At 41.7% G+C, this 25,102-nt stretch overlaps 1 protein-coding gene and 1 long non-coding RNA gene across 6 annotated transcripts in view; both read left to right on the forward strand.

The window, feature by feature from the left end:
• Positions 1-25,102, forward strand: part of ADCY8 (adenylate cyclase 8) — a 464,483-nt gene that overhangs the window by 94,014 nt on the left and 345,367 nt on the right. The gene's annotated exons all lie outside the window — the stretch shown is intronic.
• LOC142476890 (uncharacterized) lies at positions 18,541-22,247 on the forward strand. The gene is made up of 3 exons (XR_012792052.1): positions 18,541-18,889; positions 21,079-21,318; positions 21,807-22,247. It is a non-coding gene; the product is annotated as an uncharacterized LOC142476890 (long non-coding RNA).

The raw sequence follows: 25,102 nt of genomic DNA on the forward strand, positions 1-25,102 counted from the left end.
TACAGGTCAAGGTATGGGGCATCGGTGCCGGTGTTGCCGCCATCTTTATAGCGTCCCAGTCGCATCTTGTACGCTATAAAGATGGTGCGGCGACACTGGCACCGATGCCCCATACCTTGCCCTGTAACTCGGGAAGCAGGGGGTCTCTGAGGCAGAAATCAATGCGGTTCAGCTCAGGGGAACCCCTTCTCCGGCATACTATTATTAAAATGTACATTAATGCAGCTTCATTACCATTGCAGATAGCCGCTATGGTAAGGAATTATCGTTTATTGATATGTGTGTTTTGACAGTAGTGTAGATGTAGATGTGTAGGGGGTCTCCAGAGCTGAACTGCATTGGTTTCAGCCTCGGGGACCCCCTACTTCACGAGATACAGGCCCCGTTATGGGGTGCCGATATCCCCCGCAGAATTTAAATGTCCCGGTCACGTGACGCGGAAGCTTTGAAAGTGAAGGGGATACCGGCACCCCATAACGGGGCCTGTATCTCCTGAAGTAGGGGGTCCCCGGATCTGAAACCAATGCGGTTCAGCTCTGGAGACCCCCTGCTCATGTACACTATTATTAAAATGTATTTATTTTGTGTACGATCGCCTGTAACAGCCTTGCATGGAGATACAGAATCTCCATGCAAATGTTACAGGCGGCTTATTTTTTCTATCAGCTAGCGTACGTGAAATTTAAGAACGCTAGCAGGGGAAAAAAAGCAACACGTACGCTGTGGCTGTTTTGAGCAGGTACGTTAGAAAATGGACTCAAGGCCTTAGTGAATCGCGTCTACGGCCTCACTTTTTAACGGACGTGCTTTTTTTTCCCATCCGGACGCAAAAGCATTGAGCTTAGTGCATAGCCCCCATTGTCTCCTTTCTATCAACCTGGGTTAGTTATGTAAATTATCATCTTTTGAAGCTTTCCACTCCAGAGAAGCACCAGCCCCCTTGGTCAGTTTAATGTAAACAGTGAGGTATGGATATTTCTTGAACAAACAGAATGCATTCTCTTTCATTGTTAGATATCCCCTCTAGCCACAAACAAGTAACATTTTTTGACACATTGCTCTAACTAAAAATGTATTTTAGTAAGGGGGTTAGCCTCTTGGTTGCCATACTGCACATAGGCTTCAATTAGTACATGCTTTAGCATGACATTGTCCTTACCCCTTTCTCTGTGTTGATATAAATAAATCATACAGTATTATTCATATAACATGAGGACCGTAATACTTTACATGGCAGTCTGTCCAGTGTAGGGATTCCAGATAAACTTGCAATCTGTACGTAGCTATATTAATGTAATTACAAAATCCATTTGTGGGAGAACTGTAATGAACAGTACACTTCAATTCGTTAAGATGCCTTCTTCAAATCTAGGTGAGAATCTTACAAAATGCATAAAATAATGGTTGAAATGCTGTGTTCAATAACATGCAAACATGCAAACAGTGTAGTGGAGAAGTGCGCCTTGGCAGAAACCCTATACAGCTCAACCACATTACAACGCGAATCCGCTTATAACACGATACAAGCGTGGTTCCCAATTTTCGTATTTATGAATACTTTACAACACGATTATTGGTACAGTATCTTAAATACTTTATTGTACAATGCATATGTAACGGGTATTCCCTGTGAATACAGACGCTACTAATGCTGTATTTACCTGTGTGGCCCTCAGGAGCCTAAGCCTCTGCATGGAGAGCCTGGGGTACATATATATATCACAATATCTTGTGGTGCAACGCCTCCACCTGGGAGGGATCCCTCACAGGACACAACATAATAATACTCACTGGTATAAACAGAACGGTCTTTACTGAATACATGCACATATGTATACTTATACTCTATATGAATCTTAACAATACTCGCTCTCGTTGAGAGTATTATCCTTCCCAACCACCGTGTACCCTCACACCGTGTCCAAATGTACTATACAGGGTCCTTGGCCACTCTAACACGTAAGTGTCCCCAAGTGATACCTCCATCCTTTAGGCGTGCTTCTTGCGTTGCTGTACAGTGTTGGTGCACTTGTAGAATGATACCTGCCCGGGGTTCCGGCCCCGGGTTCCGCAGACTACCACAGGGATTCCGTCCGGTCCGACATCGTCATCCGCCAAAGCGTGGGGTGAATTCCGGTGTGGATAATATCACCGTAAGTCTCTGTGTCTTTGGTGGCATTCTGAGCCCAGAACCCACCTTGCAGGGCTGCGCTGCGTAGCACTGTATCCCTGACTACCAAACAGATAATGGGGCAGAGTCCCTATCTAGGGCCTGTCCCTATAGCACAACAAGCTGGGAATATGGCTCAGGATCTAACTGGGGCTAGGGGGCTGCTGGCCTAATGCAGTTGGTCACAGACCCCTGCACTCACCTCCTACCCCTAGCTCTTCCTGATCCTGACTGCGTGGCTCAGCGCGCAAAAATGTATCAATCCCTGAGAGCAGGGAGATACTCCAGCCCTATTGGCTCCCTGGCGTCAGGTGGTGCGCTCCTGAGGCTCATGGGACATGTAGTCCCTGCCCATATAGCCTCTCCTCATTTGCCGCCTCTTCGCACGCTTGCACTGCGCATGCGCAATCTCTCTGGGGGCCTCCGCAACTGCTGCTGTACTGCGCATGTGCGAAGGACAACATGGCGGTGCCCTGTACCGTCGGGCCGCCGCAGAGCCTCCGGAGCACCGAGCGCTCCCTGCTCGGCCCCCACCCTCCAGAGATGCCGGCGGGTCTGCCGCTTGGCTCCGGCGGCACTCGCCCTTGCCCCTGACAGCGGAGGTAACGAGGGTCCGGGGCAACACCTACAATTGTACATTAATTCTAACGCGATCCACTTATAACGCAATGCGATTCTTTGGACCCCAAGCACAGCGTTATAAGAGGGTTGAGCAGTATTTGGCGCACACCACACAGAAATAAACAGCACGTAGAATGATCGCATTGAAAATTATCTTTAATACGAAATTATGGTACTGAGATACTGTGCTTTAAAATAAATTGGGTCCGATTTACTTTAGGTACGGTATCTCAGTACCATAAATTTATATTAAAGATTATTTTTAATTTGATCATTCTACTTGCCGTTTATTTCTGTGTGGCATGCGCCGCAGATATAGGGTTTCTGCCAAGGCGCACCTCTCCAGTACACCTTTAATGTTCTCAAGTTACCTCTTTGGTTGCACCCACCATTTCACTCTATATACTAGACTGAGCGAGGTTTCTTCACTACTATGCACTTTTAAAAAAATGCCGCCGTAACAGAATTAACTTTTAAGGGCTCCAATTACACTTATGAAACACTTGTGAATAAAATGTTCCTATAATGTAATCAACTCAATTTCAAGTTGCTAACCAATATCTGGGGTTAGTCAACAATTAGCTAAATCTTCCTCTGCATGCTTTAAACGAAATACCCTTCTCAATTAAACAATTAGAAAATGTTTATTACAAAACATAGGGCCAGATTCACCACACTCTGTTACCCTATTGCAAGTGATGTTAACCTAAGTCAAGTTCTAGCACCTCTATAAAGACCAAAATCCACTTCCTCTGACCCCACCTCCTCCCCCAGTTTAGTAGACAATGTACAGTACTTCCAGTTAAGAAGAGATGTCCGTAGCACCCCTGATTCAAAAATTGATATTGTGTGGATTTTCAGATTTTTTTGTGGCAGATTAATTCATCGTCAGGGTTTATTTTTTTTTAAATTACGGGTGATTAATCAACCGTCTTTTTTTATTTGACGTCGCATTCGATATGAACACGGTCTGTGGACTGGATTTATGTTAAATCTGATGTCAGATTATTTCATATTTGTTCGAGAAAAATAGCATTATGGATGGATTTTAGATACTCTATAGCCATGGCTGGTCCAGCTATCTCTCTGCCTTCCCCTGTCATGTAAGTTCTAATAAGATGTAGACCGTGACAGGCTATCCTGTGGGGTTTTCCCCCTCCTCATGCTGATTTCCCGATGGTTCAGGAGTGGAGATGACACAGGGATCTGTGATAGCCAATGGTGGTACAGATACTGGACCCTCCCTCTTTGAGCTTAGGAAGGAAGTAGCTAAATATAGATTGAAGTTCAGCCCCTTAGGGGTGAGACCTTCAGTTGGTTCAGTTGGTTCCAGACTACCCCTTCAGGAGGTAGGAGGTTTCAGCTTCTCCTCCCGGCTGGGACTGAGACATGTGCTCAGCCCCTCATGGTCTGAGGCAATAATCTAATCCAGCGAGGCCTCACCATTACCCACAGGCCAGTACCATCCAGAAGCCAGGGATGAAGCCATTCAAGAAACCTTATTAACTGGGCATATGCTGCAATGACACCAGCAGTGGCTGCCATAATAAAAATCATCCTCATTTATACACTGGCGACACACTTTATTCGAGCTCGGCTAGTCCCACGAATTCGGGTATACCCGGGTGTATTGAGGTTTGTGACTGTTTTCTGCCCGAGTGCATTGAGGTATTTTCCAGGCAGGGATTGAAGCATTTTATTCCCGCTGGTTGCAATACTGCACAGTATATATATATATATACTGCATTACAATTCATGAATTTATGCCATCTGGTAGACACGCGAAGCATTGCAGCCTATTAAATCCTAATCATTATCATTTAACAGATCAGCCGCCCGTCAGCCAGGCATGAACCCAGGCTGGGAAGGCAAACGTAACGGGGCTTGTCAGAGGTGAGGAGCGGCGCATTCCAGGTATCTGCCAGGTACATACTGGGTATTTGCTCGAATAAAGTGTGTCGGTGCAGTACTTCTGGCTCCGCTGCAGTCTGTGTGGAGAGAGGTATTGGGAGTAAGACTGTCATAGCGGGGACTGCCTTCGGCACTGCTGAAGCCCCCACAGTATGTCTGGAGGCGCTGTCACCATGAAGGAAACAACCAGAGGAATCCCCACAAGTCTGCCCTGTACCACCACAACATCGCGGGCATCTCATCTCTCCTGTACCTCGCAGGTAATCAGCACTACACCTAGCAGTAGCATAGCCAAGATATACCAGCGGGGTGGTCAGGTGTTACAAATGTCATAAATATTGTAATGAAGTTGGTACAATCTAAAGTTGGATTATAACACACGGATCAGATTTTGAATGAAAAGTCCAGGAAAATCTGGGAAGGGGATTTCGACCAATCGCCCACCTCTACTAATTAGTGGCAGATAATGTCAGCCTATATCAGTGTCTTTTAACCTTTTTTTGCTTAAATATTCCTATAATTATATTGTGAAATTCTGCAGAACCCCAACACTCTCTAATAGTGCGTCTGAGATCAGAGACATTGTAAGAAACCCCAAGCCTCTCTAATAGCGCGTTTGAGATCAGATGCATTGTAAGGAACCCCAACCCTCTTTCATAGCGTGTCTGAGCCAGATGCATTGTAAGGAACCTCAACCCTCTCTAATAGCGCGTCTGAGATCAGATGTATTGTAAGGAACCCCAACCCTCTCTAATAGCGCGTCTGAGCCAGATGCATTGTAAGGAACCTCAACCCTCTCTAATAGCGTGTCTGAGATCAGATGCACTGTAAGGAACCCCAACCCTCTCTAATAGCGCGTCTGAGCCAGATGCATTGTAAGGAACCTCAACCCTCTCTAATAGCGTGTCTGAGATCAGATGCTTTGTAAGGAACCCCAACCCTCTCTAATAGCGCCAGATGCATTGTAAGGAACCTCAACCCTCTCTAATAGCGCGTCTGAGATCAGATGCATTGTAAATTCTTCTGTGTTTGGTATAATTTTCAAATGACCAGAAAATTGCAGGAAACCTTTTAGGGATGCCCGGGAAGAGAAAGGGTTCTTTGAAACCCCTGTTGAAAAACACTGGTCTATGTGTTAAAGCAGAACCCAAATATAAATATTTTGTCAAAACATGTTGCTGAGTTTTCACCTGTTACTTTTTAACTGACATTAGCTGTTACCATGGCAACTTCTAGCGGTTTAATTTGTGTTGTTGACAGTGACGTGTTTAATTTCTTTCTTTTACCTGAGGTTGAGAGAGAACTCTCGAAAGCTTGTCTTAAAGTATCCACTGTCCAAATAAAAAGGGTGTCACCTAATACTGAAGTGCTCTTTTTACCAAATTCTATCCATAGAATTCAACTACAGAAAGGGTGACATAGCTAAATAGAGCAGCAACAGGACATCACAACAATATAAAGAAAGGAACATTTATTTTTAGTAGTGAGAATACTTCTGTCTTTATATTCCCTTGCAATGCTTTCCCATCACCTTTCATTTTCTGGCATCTTGCTCTTTGAATTTATTAATAGTAAAGTACAAATGCGGTATGCATCTTGAGTCATTCTGTTTACTCTTTAAATGTATTTTTTTTATATGAGTTATAATTGGACTAAGCTAAAATATATGATTATAAAGACACATTTTCTAGGCTATGTTACCAGAAAATACAGATTTAGAGCTTTGTGGTGGCATAGAAGCAGTAGTCTACTACAGTACCGATCACGAGTGGTTTGTCTGGAGGTTAACATTAAATCAAATGGTCCTTTTATCGTTACATAAATGAACATTCCCCGACCTTGAAAATATTGCATGTTTTCAAAATGACTGGGAAGGGGAAAGATGCACTTATTCACTGAGCACTGAGTCATAACCTTCAGAGCTGACAAGTGTTCTCCACTCCAGAGCATGAGAAGGGGAATCACACATGTATGTGATGAGCATGCTACCCGTCTTCACCTCTCTGATGCGCGGGGGCAGAGGTATTACGTGAGTGGGTGGGGTTATAATGTGTGGGGGGCAGGGTTATGACATACTACAGGGCCAGAATTATGACTCGTGGGGCTATAACAAATGGGGGCAGGGTTGTGATGAATTGGGGTGGGCTAGGACTTTGTCTCGGGGGTCTCTCAGCTGCAAGAGATTGTAAGACATGGCTCTCATGGGTGAGGCTCACACAAATTGCGTGAGACATGTGTCGTTATTAAAAATGTGCTTCATTTGCTCACCGTAGATTTATTTGTTGGTAGGAGTTTTGGTCACAACAATTACATTAGTATACGTGTGTGTGTGTGTGTGTGTGTGTGTGTGTGTGTGTGTGTGTGTGTGTGTGTGTGTGTGTGTGTGTGTGTGTCTGTGTGTCTGTGTGTCTGTGTGTATATATATACATTTTAAGTTATGTGGGTGAGTTTTGGTCACAACAATTACATTAGTATACGTGTGTGTGTGTGTGTGTGTGTGTGTGTGTGTGTGTGTGTGTGTGTGTGTGTGTCTGTCTGTGTCTGTCTGTCTGTCTGTGTGTCTGTCTGTGTGTCTGTGTGTCTGTGTGTATATATATACATTTTAAGTTATGTGGGTGAAAAAGGCAATACAAACATCCACCGTTAGCATATAGCCAATAAAGAATATCACTTGTGAGCACATTCACATGTCTTAGACAGGTAGTGTAGGGTTGCAGACATATCTATCTATATGTATATATATATAGCCAGGTCCTCCGGTTCCTCTTTCTTGCCCTGCGCTGGTGGGGAACTGCGGGGGGCGGCCGCGTCGCCAGGGACTCCCAGAGGTAAATTGCAGGGCGCTGCCATGTGCGTGGTTTGCGCATGCACAGTAGCGTGATAGTTGCGGTGGCCCCTTCAGATGGTTCGCGCATGCGCAGGAAGAAGCGTGCGAAGCGGGACCAATCAGGAGCAGGCTCTGAGCTGGGACTACACTTCCATGAGCCTCAGCAGGGTCACAGTGTGTCAGGCAGCCAAAAAGGCTTGAGAATGGCAGGAGACAGGAAAGGGAAGCGTGCAACGGAGACCACGCTAGCCAGTGGGTCTTTGGGGAGCAAGGGGAGAGGAGGTGCGTAGTGCAGGGGGTCAGTGACCCACTGCATAGGCCAGGATATTCACCTAGGCCCGAGTGCAGGCCCTGAGTCACCACCAGCTTGTGGTACTGCAGGGAACAGCCCTAGATAGGGACCTTACCCCTTACTGATAGTAGCAGTCAGGGACACAGCATCTTCCTGAGCTACATGGTGACTTGTGGTTTGGGATCAAACTACATTGCGGAGTCAAGACTCGTGAGAGATCCCACTGACCGTGAGGGACTACTTGTGAGAGACGACTCTGGATCGGCGGATCCTTTTTGAAGTATCAGTGACTGGGTGCTGGAGCAGGTATTATTATAAGTGCATCAACACCGGTACCTGCAGGCGCTGATCTCGCCTTGGGGGTGGGTTCTTTGGGGACACTGAGGGGTTAAGTGACCAAGGAACTGGTTCAGTACATTGGACACGGTGTGGGGGTGCACACGGTGGTGGAAGAGGGACACTACTCCAGGGTGGAGCGTGGTCAGAGCCACCGGTGTAAGGTTTCTATGCAAGGTCAATCGTATATTGTGTGTATGCCATTATACCACTGCCAAGGTTATTGAAACTGCCAGATATGTTGTATGCTGATCACTGTTATATGTAATACACGTATATCTATGCTACACCACATATATAGTAAAAGGTTACAGAGTTGTGGATTGTCATTGTATTCTTGTCCAGGGGGATCTCACTTATCTGTGGCGGAGGCTCAGAACTCTGTGAGCCATCAGGTAGATGTATGTATATATGTATATATGTATATATGATCATGTACAGTATATACATATAAACATGTTTTCATAGATTAGTTTATTAATATATTTTTTTATAGGAAATGTATTTCTGGGTCCTTTATCATTTGTTTTTGAAATGTGTTTAGCTTTGTTTGTGTGTATGTATTTGTGAAAAACAATTATGTGTGCACACACATATACACACACACATATATTGGGTTTTATATTATTATGTATTTTATGCATTTTTATTAATTAGTTCCTTTACATTATGTATGATCATTATCACCCTGTTTTATTTGTGGTTAATACGCTCACTACTATTTGATATTCATGCAATGTGCTGTTATGTTTATTGGGACGGTTGTGGGTGTGCTCATTGGCTTCTCCCCAGTGTCTTTGTTCTTATGTGCGGGCACTGACGATTGGCCTCTGGTTGCTCCTCTAACTACTCCCCTTTGTGTGGGTGTGTATATATAGAACGAGTCCTCCACTATGTTACCATTCCATTTGAAAAAGTCACCGTAGTGTGACGAAACGCATCAGGGTACGTCATTACGACATTATGTCATCACGCAAGTGCGCACTTTACGACCGAAGAGAGCATGGAGCTGATTTGAGGCTGATACACTTGGAAATCGCACTGCAAGAGAGACACGGCTTTTTGTCCATCAGGAGCTATTGAAAGTGAACTGGATAGGATTTCGATCTGTTGGTGTGATCCAGGATGATGATACCCTGTTGGTGGTGATATTATCACAAACTGCTTGATTTTCTAATACTTTTGTGAGTGTCCTTAATCCCCTTGTCCTCTTTTTTACATTAAATGTACTTTTTTACACTACGGGACATGCGCTCTCTGTTCTCTTGTATATATATATATATATATATATATATTAAAATATATATATATATTAAAATATATATATATATTAAAATATATATATATTTACACTTAATTAGATGTTTTCTTTACAAGTAACAGTCAAAGACTGTTCATCACTTAATTTCTGATATCAGATTGCTGCCTGAGGCACTAGCACCAATTGTTCTTACGTGTATAACTTTACATTATTTAGAGTGGTTCTTAATAAGGATGCCTCATAGTAACCTGACAAGTATTGTATAGGTAACAAATGATTTTATATTTTAATGTATAGTTGATGGAAAAATGTTGCGTCGGTTTCAAATTACTGCAAACACGGACACGATTGTGGAGAAGCAATATCTTTTTGATAACTATAACTACATGATCCTAAATTAAATTGTAAAATATAGTTCATTCAGTAGTTCATTGTTATCTATGGCCTGTCTAACAAAAAGCCTCTTAGGCTCAAAATATGTCTGCTTATGTTCCTGGTAATGTACAGTGTTGCATTTCTTCTTTGTTAGAATGTTTAAGTTAGCATTGCCCTCTCCTTCCTCCTTTAAGATGGATTCATTGTTAGAATCCAAGAGGTGTGTGCTGTTCAGTGAATTAAGGAAGATGTTGAACTGCTAGTACTACTGTATGTCGTATCTATCACAAGACAGCAATGGCAACAAGGACATCAGAACACCTTATATATCCACCAGAACCATTTCTACAACACTTACTGTAAGCCCACTCCAATGCTTTAACAACCTGAGAGAGAGGGAGTCATTCACCATTATGTTGCTGCTATAAGACAGTTAGTGGTCACTTGCAAGTTCAGTTCTTTACAGAATGAAATGATACGTGAACAACATATCGATAAAGCAAACAGTCCTAGATGGTGCGAGAGATTGTTTATGGAGTTAGACATTGACATAGCAGAAAGCAATGGATTTGGGCTGCCACATGTTGACAGAGATGCTGGAGGCATAGACATTGGCTTGTCTAGTAACTTCTGGTGAAGGAACAAAGTTTGGCATCTAAGTACGGAGGTTGGAAAAATCAACACCAAATTCACAGTGCTTTTATTGTGTGGGAAGCCACCACACTGATGGCAGGAAAATGTCTACAGCTCGAAGGAAACAGTGTAACTGCAGTTATAAATTGAATCATTTTAACAGGCTTTATCAGGGCCATCCATGCCCGTTCAAACATGTAGAAGAGCATGCTGGCATTGATCCCAACCACACTCTGATTAATGCAGTGGGGAAGGAAAATGTAAGCTTCAAACTATGCAACTGCATTTTAGATAACGTTAAGATTCCAGATATCTTGGACACAGTAGCAGCAACTGAAGCATCAAGTGATCTAACCAGCTATAGTAGCACATTGATTGTTGTGTTGCATAGTGTAACCTTACATGTAACGTAATAAGAGAAGCAAACAAAATAATTGACAGCACACAAGTAAGTATGTGGAATATTTGGTGCAATGTGGAACAGGAAGGACCCTAATTCCTCCCAGCCAACAATCTAGAAAACAATAGTTCCTGGGAACTATTGTTTTCTAGGTAATAAAAGAAGCATTTAGGAAAATTACAGAGAAGTGTAAACCGCTTAGGGCTTGACTCACACTATGATGTTGGAGTTAAAGTAATTTGACCAGGGGCATGCATAAATCTATTTAGTGGACCTAAGCACCTGGATAGAAAAGTACCCAAAAAGGCATTTAATAGAACTGGCTGAAAATTTAAATTTGCCCGTAATCCACATCTGAATCCAAAGGTCTCGTCTGTGATTCAATCCCTGCATTAGCTTCCACTGACTGCTTGCAAAACTGTGGCAGCAGAGCTGCAGAAACTTTTGCGGGATGATATAATCAAAACCAATTTTTCTTCTTCATGGTTATTGAATGTAGTCATTACAGAAAAATGAAGGATGGGGGAATATGGCTATGTATTGACTTGTGCTCAGTAAACATAGCAATGATGCCAGATTGTTATTCAATGCCTACTACAGAAGATCTGATTGCACAGTAAGATATGAAGTGGGTGAAAATTACATGCGAGTAGGATGTGAATGTAAATGGCCCCACCATGGTACAAGAAATCACCCCCACGTTGCCTGTTTGGGGAGAAACATCTGTACATCATATAGAACCACAGCCAATACCTGTCATAACCAAAGAAATATAAAGACATTCAGGAAGGGCTAGGGTGCTACCTAGAGATTTGATGGATTATGTGCTACATTAATATGCTTCTTCTCATCCCACATGCTTTGTTTGTGTTAGTCTCTATAGATCGTCTCTATTGCCATGGTAACGTAATGTCATGACGTCATTTGACGCAGCGACCCGCGTTGCAATGGCTGCGAGACGTCGTGTGACATCACGTTGTTGGTGACGTCCGCGGCATCATTTGACACTACGATTCGGAAGGAGAAGGAGAGCAGCAGCAAAGAGGCGGCCACCACAGTCAATTGCCTTCCCATCAGGCCCGATAGGCCCCAGAGCGCGGCAAATGTACATTTTGCCATCCTAGGCCCGGGACTGACGGGCCTTATCAGAAATCTGCCATTGGGGATGAGAGAAGTGAAACTGTATGGATGTTTTTGCTACAATATATACAAATACAGTGTGTGATTGTGTACAGCTCCTCTTACAATACCTTTTTGCGCTACAGAATTGCAGTCTGATGGAAGCTTCTGTATTCTTCTTTGCTGCACAGTCTGCATTTTATATAAGATAAATATATCTTGAATGTACTGCTGCGGCCAGCTTTATCCTAACGTTTGCCCGGAATTTATCAGCCGTAAACTGGTGCAAAAATAGCGCAAGAAACCGAAGTAGAGATTTCTTATGACTACTTATTTTGCAGCAATAAATAATTTATTAAAATATATTAATTTTATAAAATGTGCTATCAAACTAAAGGCATGAACTGTACAAAAGGAATTAATTTCAATGTGAAAAAGGTGCTCATCTGAAGGAGTAGTTCCCGAAATGTTGTGCAGGAATTTGAGTATGTACATTCGGGAATAAAGTAGAGGCAGAGGTAATGAGAAGAACTGAGTGATCAAGGACTATGGAGAATAGTAATTAGAAAAACCAAGTGCAATCAATAAAAAAACAGAGGGTTTAATGTACAAAAGTGTAAGTACACATGACAAACTAACTCTGATGCGTTTCGTTCCTGGTGTGGAACTTTGTCAAAGAGTACTGGTTAAGTCTCCAGGTGATCTATAAATAGGTACTCCTGATTTCTGATAGGATGAATAATTAGAGGTGTGTTAAGTTATACACACCTGTAGAATACTCAATTTAACCTGAGCTTTCAAACACTCCAGGACAAAAATTGGGGAGTCTCCTATATTATAAGATCACATAGAGACCAAAGAACCATATAAAGAACAAGTGCACATCACAAACATAACAGATAAAATTAAAAATTAAAAACAGGCTTTTTATAATGCAATCATCCACAACCAAATAGACATGTTAAGTGGACAAAAAAACTCAAAAGTAACCAGTAAGTGTAACAATGAGTACTTGAATAAGCAACAAGTGTAACTATATCTAAATGTACAGTATACAGATATAAAACTAAACAATAATAGTAATGTATAAAAACTATAATAATAAACCAAATAATTAATTAATATTATAATTAAGTAAAAATGGATATGTACTGTACATGAAATTATATGATATCGAACCTAATAAATCAAACAATATGAATAATATAAAACTATAAATAAATGTTAAATACATTTTTAATTAAATGTATATATCTAATAGTCATTGTATATAGATTGAAAATACCTAATACATATATGGAATATAGAAATCAATATGTAAAGGACTGGATCAACTCTGAATAGTCTGAACTGGAACTATCAATCTGTTAAGAAATATTTAAGTTCCCAGTCCATATTCATTCCTGATGGATACAGAGTATTCAAACAGTATCTCCAAAACATCTCTGTCTTATTCAATTTGTCTAGTCTATAACCCTCTTGAGGGTGATGGGGAATATGTTCTATCCCTGAGAAGGAAAAATTGGCTATTCCGCCATGGGAACAGGTTAAGAAGTGGCGTGCACCCAGATGTGATATATCTCTCTTTTTAATAAGTCATACAAGTTAAATTATTCTGGACCTTAACGGTCTTATAGTACGGCCAATATATTTTTTATGACAGCCACATTCCAGAACATAAATTACGAAACTGGTGTGACAGTTTAGGAAGTTATTAATGCGATAAGAAGACTTAGTACGCACCATAGATGTAATAGAATTGGCATATTGGCACATGGAACAATAGAATTGGCATATTGGGACATGGAACAATAGAATTGGCATATTGGGACATGGAACAATAGAATTGGCATATTGGGACATGGAACAATAGAATTGGCATATTGGCACATGGAACACCTGACACAGGCAAATAAGCCTTTTGGAATACCTTGTATCTTAGAATGAAAAGGTCTTGAATCAAACAAGCTAGGTGACAGATGAGATGCTAATGTCTTAGCTTTTTTTTTAAACAAGCTTTGGTCCACCCAGTATAACTGAGGCAATAGCCTTGTCTAATGATAAGGTGTTCCAGTGTTTTTTGAATAATGGCGCGAATGGGATGTGCCTGTCTGTTATATATAGTTATAAACATAGGACAGTTCTGATCACTGTTGGCATATTGATGAGATCAAGTCCTATGTTTAGAAAGTCTCAGTTTCTGATTAATGAGATCATTTCTGTCCAGGGGATAAGCATAACTAAAAGCTTCCTGAACATCTTTAGCTTTTATAGCCTCTTGCAATAAACCGATCAGTCATTAGCAGTGGTGGGATTCAATTTTTTTAGCAACAGGTTCTCTCTAACCGGGGGGAGGCGGGGGAAGAGAAGAGAGACGGGGGGGGAGAGAGATTGGTGGGGGAAGAGAGACGGGGGAAAGAGAGATGGGGGGGAAAGAGAGGGGGGGGGAAAGAGAGGCGGGGGGATAAGAGAGACGGTGTGGAGGGGGAAAGAGAGACAGTGGGGGGGGGAAAGAGAGACGTGGCAGGGGGGAAAAGAGATACAGGGGGGAGCAGAGAAACCAGGGTTGGGGGGGGGAGAGCAGAGAAACCAGGGTGGGGGGGGGAGAGCAGAGAAACCAGGGTAGGGGGGGTGAGCAGAGAAACCAGGGGGGAGAGCAGAGAGACAGGGGGGAGAGCAGAGAGACAGGGGGGAGAGCAGAGAGATAGGGGGAGAGCAGAGAGATGGGGGAGAGCAGAGAGACAGGGGGAGAGCAGAGAGATGGGGGAGAGCAGAGAGACAGGGGGAGAGCAGAGAGACAGGGGGAGAGCAGAGAGACAGGGGGAGAGCAGAGAGACATGGGGGAGAGCAGAGAGACATGGGGGAGAGCAGAGAAATCAGGGGGGAGAGCAAAGAAATCATGAGGGGGAAGCAGAGAAACCAGGGGAGGGGGGGAGCAGAGAAACCAGGGGAGGGGGTGGAGGAGAGAAACCAGGGGAGGGGGGGAGCAGAGAAACCAGGGGAGAGCAAAGAAACCAGGGGATGGGGGGAACAGAGAAATAAGGGGAGAGCAGAGAGACGGGGGAGCAGAGAGACAGGGGGAGCCGAGAGACAGGGGGGAGACCAGAGAGACGGGAAGAGCAGAGAAATCAAGGGGGAGAGCAGAGAAATCAGGGGGGGGAGCAGAGAGACCAGGGTAGTGGAGCAGAGAGACCAGGGTAGTGGAGCAGAGAGACCACGGTAGGGGAGCAGAGAGACCAGTGGGACCCAGTGCAATGCATTTTCCAAAGTGCAACTTGCAAGCAGTGCAAGTACAAATTTGATACATTTTATGTTTTTCTCTCTCAGCTAAAACAGTGTTCCAGGGGGGGAGACGGGGAGAGGGGGGGTTGTGTGCCAGTTTAACTGAGCGGCTGCCTGCAACGCTTAGTAGTGAGACAGTTTTGGAGCAGCCAGCAGCAGCAGGCAAGTTCTCTCCTTCAACTTCTTATTGGAGTGATGCCAGCTTGTTTAACTAGGCATACTCTTACCCCCTCTCCCCCTTCCCCCCCACCTCAGTGGCGCTGTGAAGGTGTACAGGCAGAGCGGAGGCTGAGTGCTTCTCCGCAGGAGGTCTAAGCATCAGCAGCAGCAGGACACAGAGGGGGGAAGGGGGAAGGCAACCGGTTCTAAGAACTGAGAAAATTTTAGGCTCCGGTTCTCACAAACCGGTGCAAACCGGCAGAATCCCACCACTGGATTAGTTGTGATTGTACAAGACACGCCTCCATTATCTGAACATAACCTTTTAAGTCTAACAAATTGTGCCTTGGGATGCTTTTGATCAGAGATTTAGGATGGAAACTCTGAGCACAAAGTAGGGAATTCTTAGAATGAATTTTCCTAAAAATATCTGTCTGAAAAGTCTTAGTATTTAGATGTACAGTGTCACATTTAAATAATTGACATTGTGTAAGTTGTGCTCATAAGTGAAACGTAAATTTAAATCATTAGTGTTCAAGTTTTGAATGAAGGTGAATAGTGAATTATCACCCCAATCCCACACCATAATTAGATCATCAATGTATCTTTTATAGAAAAAAATCGTGTTCACGGAATCAATTAGTGTCGTGATAAATGTGTTGCAATTCCTATAAACAAATTGGCATAAGAAGGTGCAAACGAAGTACACATTGCTGTGCCTTTCTTTTGTAAATAAAATTGTGCATCAAATAAGAAATAATTATGAGTAAGTAAAAAAGTGATGGATTCCAATAATAAGGACCATTGTGAAATAGGAAGATCAGATCATTCTAAACAGTGCCGAACAGCTAAGAGCCCATGTCTGTGTTCTATAATGGAATACAGAAAAGTCACATCTAAGTTGACCAATCTGTATTGCCTATGCCAATGTATATCCTGCAAAGCGACAATAAGATCTGAAGTATCCCTATTATATGAGGGCAAATCGAAGACCAATGGTTGAAGAAAGCTGTCCACATACCGCGATAAACCATCTCCCAAAGATCCAATACTCGCTACTATAGGCAGTCCAGAGGATCGAGCATGACTTATGGATCTTTGGGAGATGGTGGAATATCAGAATCACGGGACGTGGACAGCTCAAGAATTCACATTCATTCATGTTCAACACGCACAAAATTTTCCCCAAATCAATAATCTCATGTAGTTCCCCCAAATATTTAGACACGGGGTCGCCTGTTAGATGTAAATAGAAATTTGTGTCATTAAGTTGTCTGAGTGCATCTCGCTGATATTGCGTGGTCGACTGTATGACAAGGGCACCCCCTTTATCTGCATTTTGTATAACAATAGCACTGTTATTCTTTAATTTATCAAGATGTTGAATTTCTGAAAAAGTAAGATTGTTAGAAACTCTTTGTGAATAGGAAAAGCCACTGGCCAAAATTCTCAAGTCCTGTTTCACTAATCTCTCAAAAGTGGTGATAAATGGTCCTTAATTGGAGTTAGGACAGAAGATCGGTTTCCGTCTCAAGCCCGAATCCTGATGGCTGAAGAAGTGTTGAGTGAATGTATTAATTGCTATATCCTGTTCTTCTAGAAGATCATTCATATCAGATAAAGCACATTAATCCCGAAGTTGAAGGGACATGATGAAATATTAGTATTCAATACTGTTGGATCTGTAGATAAATGTTCTGTCACCCTCTGTAGATCTCCAGTCAAGTGCTACTATTTTTTCTAGTTCATTGTATGATGTGCTAGTAATTCACTCATCCTGGCCAGCACACAATAAAACCTGGGGGCTGTTATCTGCTAGGTGAAGCGCTTGGGAACACTGGGGAAAGTGGGAGAGGGTGCGGACACATGTCGAGGGAACACGTACTCCAAGAGTGGAGCAATTATTCCTCCCTGACAGTGATCTGCAGGAGGTTTCATGCTAAACTGGAAACCAAAGCCTTGGTCCTAGCCCAGGCGGCTCGATTCCCATTGGTCTGTTTGAATTTCCCACTTTTCTTAAGACCGCCCCTGTGGGCTGTACTAAAGCACTGTACCCGCCCACAGTCCTGTCTCGAATGAGCCCTGAACCTCTGATTGGCTCAGTGAAGACAATCTCTTCGCTGATTGGGCAGCACCCGGTTTTCCATAGTTTCAGATAGATGGAAAGTATGTAAGCCGGCGCCAATCAGAGCTCCACAGTTATTCCATGGTTTAGAGCTAGTCCTGGTGTCAGAGACTTGAGGGAAATTTTAACCAAGGACCAAGTGGCTATCATCCGAAGGTACAGGGATTCTCTGTGATGGACGAATACAAGAAGACGTTCTGGATAAGCTATTTACGTCAGCAACCAGCACATATTGAGCTGGGATTCCCTCTGTATTCCTCTGTTTTGGGAAGTTAAGCCTGTATCTGTGCCTTGTGTTGCTCCTCTTGACTCTGTTTTTGAGTCAGTTTTTAACTCCTACTGTAGTTCTGTCTGGTGCTTGCGATCCCTCTGTAATTGTCTGGTGTCCCATGACAGCAGCCATATTTAAGTGTCCAGGAAGAATAAGAGTAACTAAACCAGTAAGTAACCGGTGGGTCCCAGGGACTAAAATAAAAAGATGTGGTTCAGGTTCAGAGGACCCCTTGGTTCAAAATCTGTAAAAAAATAAATCTACATATTAAATGTACAGGATTGTGGCTTTAACTAGACTTTAGAGATGTTTCCATTGGTGTAGTCTTTATTAATTGTATCTTCTCCTTAACGTTGGTTACAATAATTGCACACTTTCCTCCAAATAATATATTTATAATTTAGCAAAAAGTTCCATTCTACTTGACAAACCTGAAGGATATAATCTTGTATGAATGTTGGCCATTCTGTAGATATATCCTGTTGTCACCTCACTCAGTGTTCACTAAATTATGGCTCCTAGATTTTCTTCCTGTTCTCTTTTTTCAAACGAATTATCCCTTAGCAAGTACTATAATTTATAATAAGTATATAATAGCACTGCTTTATTCTTTATAGTGCTATTATTGAGCACATCACCAAACATAACGTATAAATTAAATGACTTGTCTTGGTTTTTCAGATATTCAATAATTATGTCATTATTGATCATATTTAATCATCATATAAATTGCTCAATTGAAATGACTGCAAAAACACAGGCATGAGAAAGAGGCAAACTGAGCCCAGAAACATTGTGACTGTGCACCTTACTGTTCTGCATAACATATGCATTGTTCACAATTGTATTCTGAATTCTGTATTTGGAAAAATTATGCTTTGACTTTAATGGGGAAAAAAATACTAAAATAATTTATGGACTGTAGCATATAATTTTTTTTTCCCTTTGTGATTACAGACTTGAAGTAACACCTTCCTGGCACTTATCTGACACCAAAACACTGTTATATATTTCTTTGAAAATACCCGTATAACTAATGCATTGTAAACTCTTCTTTTTCATTTTTAGATGTACACCATCTTGCTCACTGTACTGAAACTATCCTTGGTAAAGTAGCCAATAACCTTCCTGCTAATGAACCACAAAGTCATTCAACTGTCCTTATTCTTCCCATTCTTCCCATCTGTAAACCACTCTGCTCTCTTTCAAAATGTCCCAATATCTTGTGATCTGTAATTAACTCATATCCCGGATCTCTTCTTGCCACTGCTATCATTCCTTCATACTAGATCTTTATCTGTTTGTATTGTCCTACAGTATATGTTGATATGCCTCCAATGCTTCCTTTTGAGGCTTCTCCTTGTTTTATCTACTGTACTTACACCTTAATTCTCCTGCAACAGCCAATGTCTGTAACTCCTGCACATACAGTACTGTAATTGCACCTCCTCTACTTCCGACTTACCACCACTACACCTGGCAATTGGGGGCCTATGTATGAAGAAAGATGCATTTGGATGTGAAAAAAAAGCCTTCTATTCTGTCCAAAGCGTGACACATTTAATAAGTGTATATTTACTGTTGATGAATTTGGGGCATGCTGTGCTGCTATACTACACTAAAAAAGGACATGCCACCTTTAAAGAAACTAACGCAGAAAATCATCAAGAAAAGTAAAATTTCTTAACACACATATCTGCACCGATATGCAAATGTTAGCCCACTCTACCTCCTACCACTTGCTACATAAATCCCTCATCTCGTCACAGACAAACAACCAAACATGTGGCAACTAAGATTACTGCCTATACAAAGCCTGGTGCAGGTATTTTTGAGCATGATTTGCATTTAAATAAAGACTCACTGCAATCATGGGACAAAGCGCACCGGGCGATCTAGGAGCGTTGTACGATCACGGTAGTGGGAGCGCCGGACGATCACGGGACTAGGAGCATTGGGCGATCACAGGACTAAGAGCTCCAGGTTGCCAAAGGGCGGTGAATTGTATAGCGGTGACCTGCAAAATGTCCCATTCCGCTCACTGTCACCCAGAACTGTCTGGATCTTCTCTTCTGCAATCACTATACTGACTTCATAATAAATATACAGCTCAACCCCGTTATAACACGATCTGTTACATCGCAAATCCGCTTATAACACGATACAAGCGTGGTTCCCAATTTTTGTATTTATGAATACTTTACAACACGATTATTGGTATCTTAAATACTTTATTGTACAATGCATACAATTGTACATTATTTCTAATGTGGTCTGCTTATAACGCGATGTGATTCTTTGGATCCCAAGCACAGCGTTATAAGGGGGCTGAGCTGTATATAATATATATTGTTTTTAATATTCCCTCCCACCAAGTAAGAGTGTACTGTAGCAATAAGTACAGAACTATATAAAATAGAACATCTTTTATCTGGACATTATAGCAGCACAATCTTCACAACAGTCTAATATGACTATTATTACATGATATTTGTTCATTGTCAATTGATGTCTTAGTTCCCAAAAAGTAAATAATACACATAAGAAGCACCAAATTGCAGTCAAACTAATGTTATATATTTGAAAACAAACTGTAAACTAGAACTATAATCAACCTAGCACATCTTATGTAAATAATTATGCTGCATAAATATTCATCTAACTAATAATATTTTGATAAAATTAATGATAATAAGATTAGAAAATAATAATTAGTAAATTTAAAATTAGCTTGTGCATATTGATGGTTATTCAGAAGATACATTTAATATTTATATAAGTGATAATGATAGTTTAATTACAATCTGTTCATTTACTCAAAAAGAAAACTTTTATACCAATTATAGAAAAGCACCCTCTATGTTATCGTCATAGGTTGTGTCAATTTGTTTTTAAAGATTAATGACAAGTAGACAGTAGACAAATTAGTCTCAGAAAGAGTAATATACTTTGTAGGTTATGATACTTTTTAATGGACCAAAATATAAATCTTACAAGGTTCATTGTGCATAAACTTTTGAAGTCTCTTTACCAGACTCACTTAAGTAGAGGTAATTCAGGTGTCTAGAAGATTAGCATACTATAGCTGGGGTATTGTACTCTGGCATATTCAGGATAAATATTCTGAGGCAGGGGTATTGTCCTCAGTAATAAGTGTGACGTGTGAACAGACAGAGTTGTGAATAGGGCTGGTGACAGCTCCCACTCTCCCTAACATGTGCTGTAGGCGTTTGAGGTTTCCATAGTGCGTCATTAATCTACAGTCCTAATTCAAGCCATTTTTCCTGCACTTTCAGTTCCTATGGCCTTCTGTTCAAAGTGTTGCTGGAGTTACCCTTAAAACTAATACAGTTAAATCAGAAGAAGAATGTCCGTGAGGTGAAAAGTGCGTACGAACTGGTGTTCTGGGTCAGGGTCAGATATGCTGAATCTGTGGCGGTTCATCTTTTTGTGACGCTTGTTTGGTTCCCCGAACATACTTCATATTAAGGCATTTCTTACATCGGATAAGATTGACTACATCGCTTCAATTGCAGGTGAATGATCCTTATACTTCTATGGTTCAATGATGTTCGGTGTAGATTGTAGTTCTGTTGAAATACCCCGGCTACAGTACGCCAATCTTCTAAACACCTCATAAACAGATAAAGAGTCCTGCTGTAATAAACCTCATGCAGTATGTATGAAAGTCTCCCATCTCCAGTTTAGAGATCATATCTGTTATAGAGACCTCTGCAGTATGGAAAGCTTATGCACATAAAAATTTGTACTGCATACATACACACACATTATATATATAATACACGTTATTGCACCTATTATCGCACGATAATACTTGCACAAGCAGAAGCACATTAACACGTTATCATGCCATTTGCAATTCAATACAATTAAGACACAAGTTGCTTTTTCTCTTAAGGCCACACTGCATTAAGGGCATGCACCAATTAGTATTATTTTTTTCTATTTCTATTTTTGCCCCTATTCTTTAATTGTATCAATTGTTGTTTTCCCTTATTTCTAGCCGACTTGAACTTCTGGTGTCTTTAGCACGAACTAATGCATGTTGATTGGTCTGCAGAACAACCTCCTATTTGCAGTAATGAGTGATGGACAGAAATGATAGAGAAAGTGTATCAAAACATTTCAGCATCCATAGTTTCAAACATCATTACTTGACTGCAATTTATCAAGCCATTAAAAATTGGCAACTATTTATGGTAAACAGTGAAGAAATATAACAGGACAAGTATTTATTTCTAAGATGTTTTACCAGGAAGTAATACATTGAGAGTTACCTCTCGTTTTCAAGTATCTCCTGGGCACAGAGTTAAGATGACAAATACATGTTACAAATACATAGTTACAATGAATGAAAAGGGTTATACAGTACATTATATACTAGTACTATACATATACTTTACATATTGTAAAACTTGTTATAAACTTGCCTTTGTAAAATCTGGGGCTATCACCAACAAGATCCAGGTACATGCTGGGTACATCCTGGGTACATGCTGGGTTCATGCTGCAACATTTCAGTGACATTTCTGCAGAGACTAATAGCCCATCAGATTAACACAGCAGGGGTCCCTGGCAGTCCCATTCAGTTTGAATGGGACTGCCAGGGACCCCCGCTTTTAATCCGATGGGCCATTAGTCTGTCTGCAGAAATGTCACTGAAATGTTGCAGCATGTACCCAGGATGTACCCAGGATGTACCTGGGTCTTGTTGGCGATTGCCCCAGATTTGTTTTAGAATACTCGTCGGCACTACAGTACATGATATTACTATCATAAGAGCCACAAAGTGGCTCTGTTGGGTATATTGTGGTTGCAAATTGATTTGGTTTCCATTTGTGCTGCTTCGTGTCATGGGAGACCAGGCATTTACACCTTTTTATCAGGATCATTCATTGAGCAAAACAGGTAAAGTGAAATAAATTGTGATTTATTCGCACGAAAAGGCATACACACAATGATACACAAACTACATAAGAAAAGACACACTTACTTGGAACTGGGGTACAAAATAGACTGTCCTAGCTGCTGTGCACTCTAAAACAGAGTTTTTCCTTGACCGGAACTAAAATCGGGTTGAAATCCCAACCGCTCCCTTCGTTTATGAGAACTTGGCCGGCAAAAGCTGGACTTAGAATATTTTCCGGGTAGATTTTTCTGAAGCTGGTGCCTTGCTATTCGCGCAAGAGCACTTTTAAGCACATTCAAAAATCCCGCCGCAGTTCTGGTGCTGAGAATCTCTCGACTGATTGGCTGAGGGGTTTCTTATAGTATTTTGGAGTTCATTCACAAAATACTACAGCTAATCCCAGCGTGGGAACTTTCTTACTAGCCAATCAGAATGATACCGGTCTGGGAATCTGGGTAAGTGGAGAATCTGAGTCTGCCAAGGAACATGCACAAGTTTGCCACCTTAGTTCCTTGCTATTCAGATGCCACCCGATGGGTCAGGCTCCTCCAAGTCTGGTGGGGCAAATGGTAGTCTGGATGACTTCCATTCATCCCAGGACGATGATACTTGAGCCCTTCCCTCCTACCCTAATGGTCTTCACACCTCAGGCATCCTATGATGTTTCAGCAGACTCACTGGCACCAAGTTTGTAGCCCTATTAGCCTGTCTGAACATTGGTTGTATTGTATTGTATTGTATGTCTTTATTTATAGAGCGCCATAAATGTACATAGCGCTTCACAGTAGTAATACATGTGGTAATCGAATAAATAACAGATAATATAAATAACAGATCATGGGAATAAGTGCTTTAGACAAACATAACATTAAGGAAGAGGAGTCCCTGCCCCGAGGAGCTTACAATCTAATTGGTAGGTAGGGAGAACGTACAGAGACAGGAGGAGGGAGTTCTGGTAAGTGCGTCTGCAGAAAGTCCCAGCTCATTTACCATTCACAACAGTATATACGATATTAAACCAAATGTTAATCAAATATTTTTTCATGTCCTAAGTCTCTGGGTATGGGGAATAGAATAGAAAGCTGCACTTTATTTTCAATTAGACAATGTTCCCCACACACTATCAAATAGACATGGACTGGATTCTAAGAGTCCCATCACAACCTCATAATTAATGTTGGAGTGCCCATGAATCTCAATACAGGTTCTGGGCTACCTGGGCAGTCACTGCGTATCCCCCTTAACCTAGGGACCCCTTATAGTTACAGGGACACTTTACATCCCTTTGCCCCGTTTCCCTTTCTGGGCTGTGCTGAATCAGGGAACCCTAATGGTGAGTATCGCAAGCGTTTTCAAGGGGAGATATTGCCGGGACAATGTGCCTATATGTATCAAGGAATAAGACATGATTCTCGGGTACATTTTTGAGGTATCCAGCAACTCTGTACCCCGACTACCTAGACACATTCTGACAACACTTTCTCCACCAAAACCCCCTTGAAACTCATACCCTAGCAATCCCTGCTTGCTGGCATCCCTGGAAGGCAAAAACATAAAAAAATCTTTATTGTCGCACATTTACATAGTATGCATATGCAACGGTTGGGCTCAAGAGCTGGCACTTTTTACCCACACTACATGGATCTGAGGTATCCAAACAGGCTTAACATTTATTTGAGATCCTGGTTAGCCCCTCACTTCGGTCTAGGTATTTGTGTAATTTAGTACACAGAAGATTGATACCCATATCCGCAGGCCAAACAAAAGAAAAGGAGAGGATATTTTAATAATTCAAATGTAAAAAACACAAAATAAACTAATTTCCAAACTATAACAATAAACATTGGGATTTATGTATTTAAAAATGCCCCAGATATACAGTATGTTGGCATTGTAACATTTTCTACATAAATAGTTGACACTATTTCTGCAGCAAATGTAGAAAAATAACATGGACTGTGCAGTAGAAAGATGACAGGAAATGTGTCTAAACAAACCAGAATTATTTATGTTACTAGGCTACAGTGTTTCAGAGCATGAAGTCACGCCAACTTCAAAGATAGAAGAAGAATGTTTTAACTATTGTTCTTTCGGCATTTTTCAAATTGAGCACAAAGGTAAACAACAAATATATTTTTTTCATATTATTCATCTATGTAATGAGCATTTATGTAAAACATCACCCGGGCACGCTGATATCGCAATGATGGGATCCACGGATCCTGGGATGTATCCACGAAGCCTCCACCTCTACGTTGGGTGGGTTCCGCGTGGATGGTGCCACCATGCGTAATGTCTCTGACAGCAGATGGGTGGTCTGGTCCCAAACTACCTGAGGCAAGGATGCAGCCTCTCCTGCCTGTGTCCCTCGCACTGAAGCTACAGGGGCA

The sequence above is a fragment of the Ascaphus truei genome, chromosome 2, assembly GCF_040206685.1.
Source record: "Ascaphus truei isolate aAscTru1 chromosome 2, aAscTru1.hap1, whole genome shotgun sequence".
Lineage (NCBI taxonomy): Eukaryota > Metazoa > Chordata > Amphibia > Anura > Ascaphidae > Ascaphus > Ascaphus truei.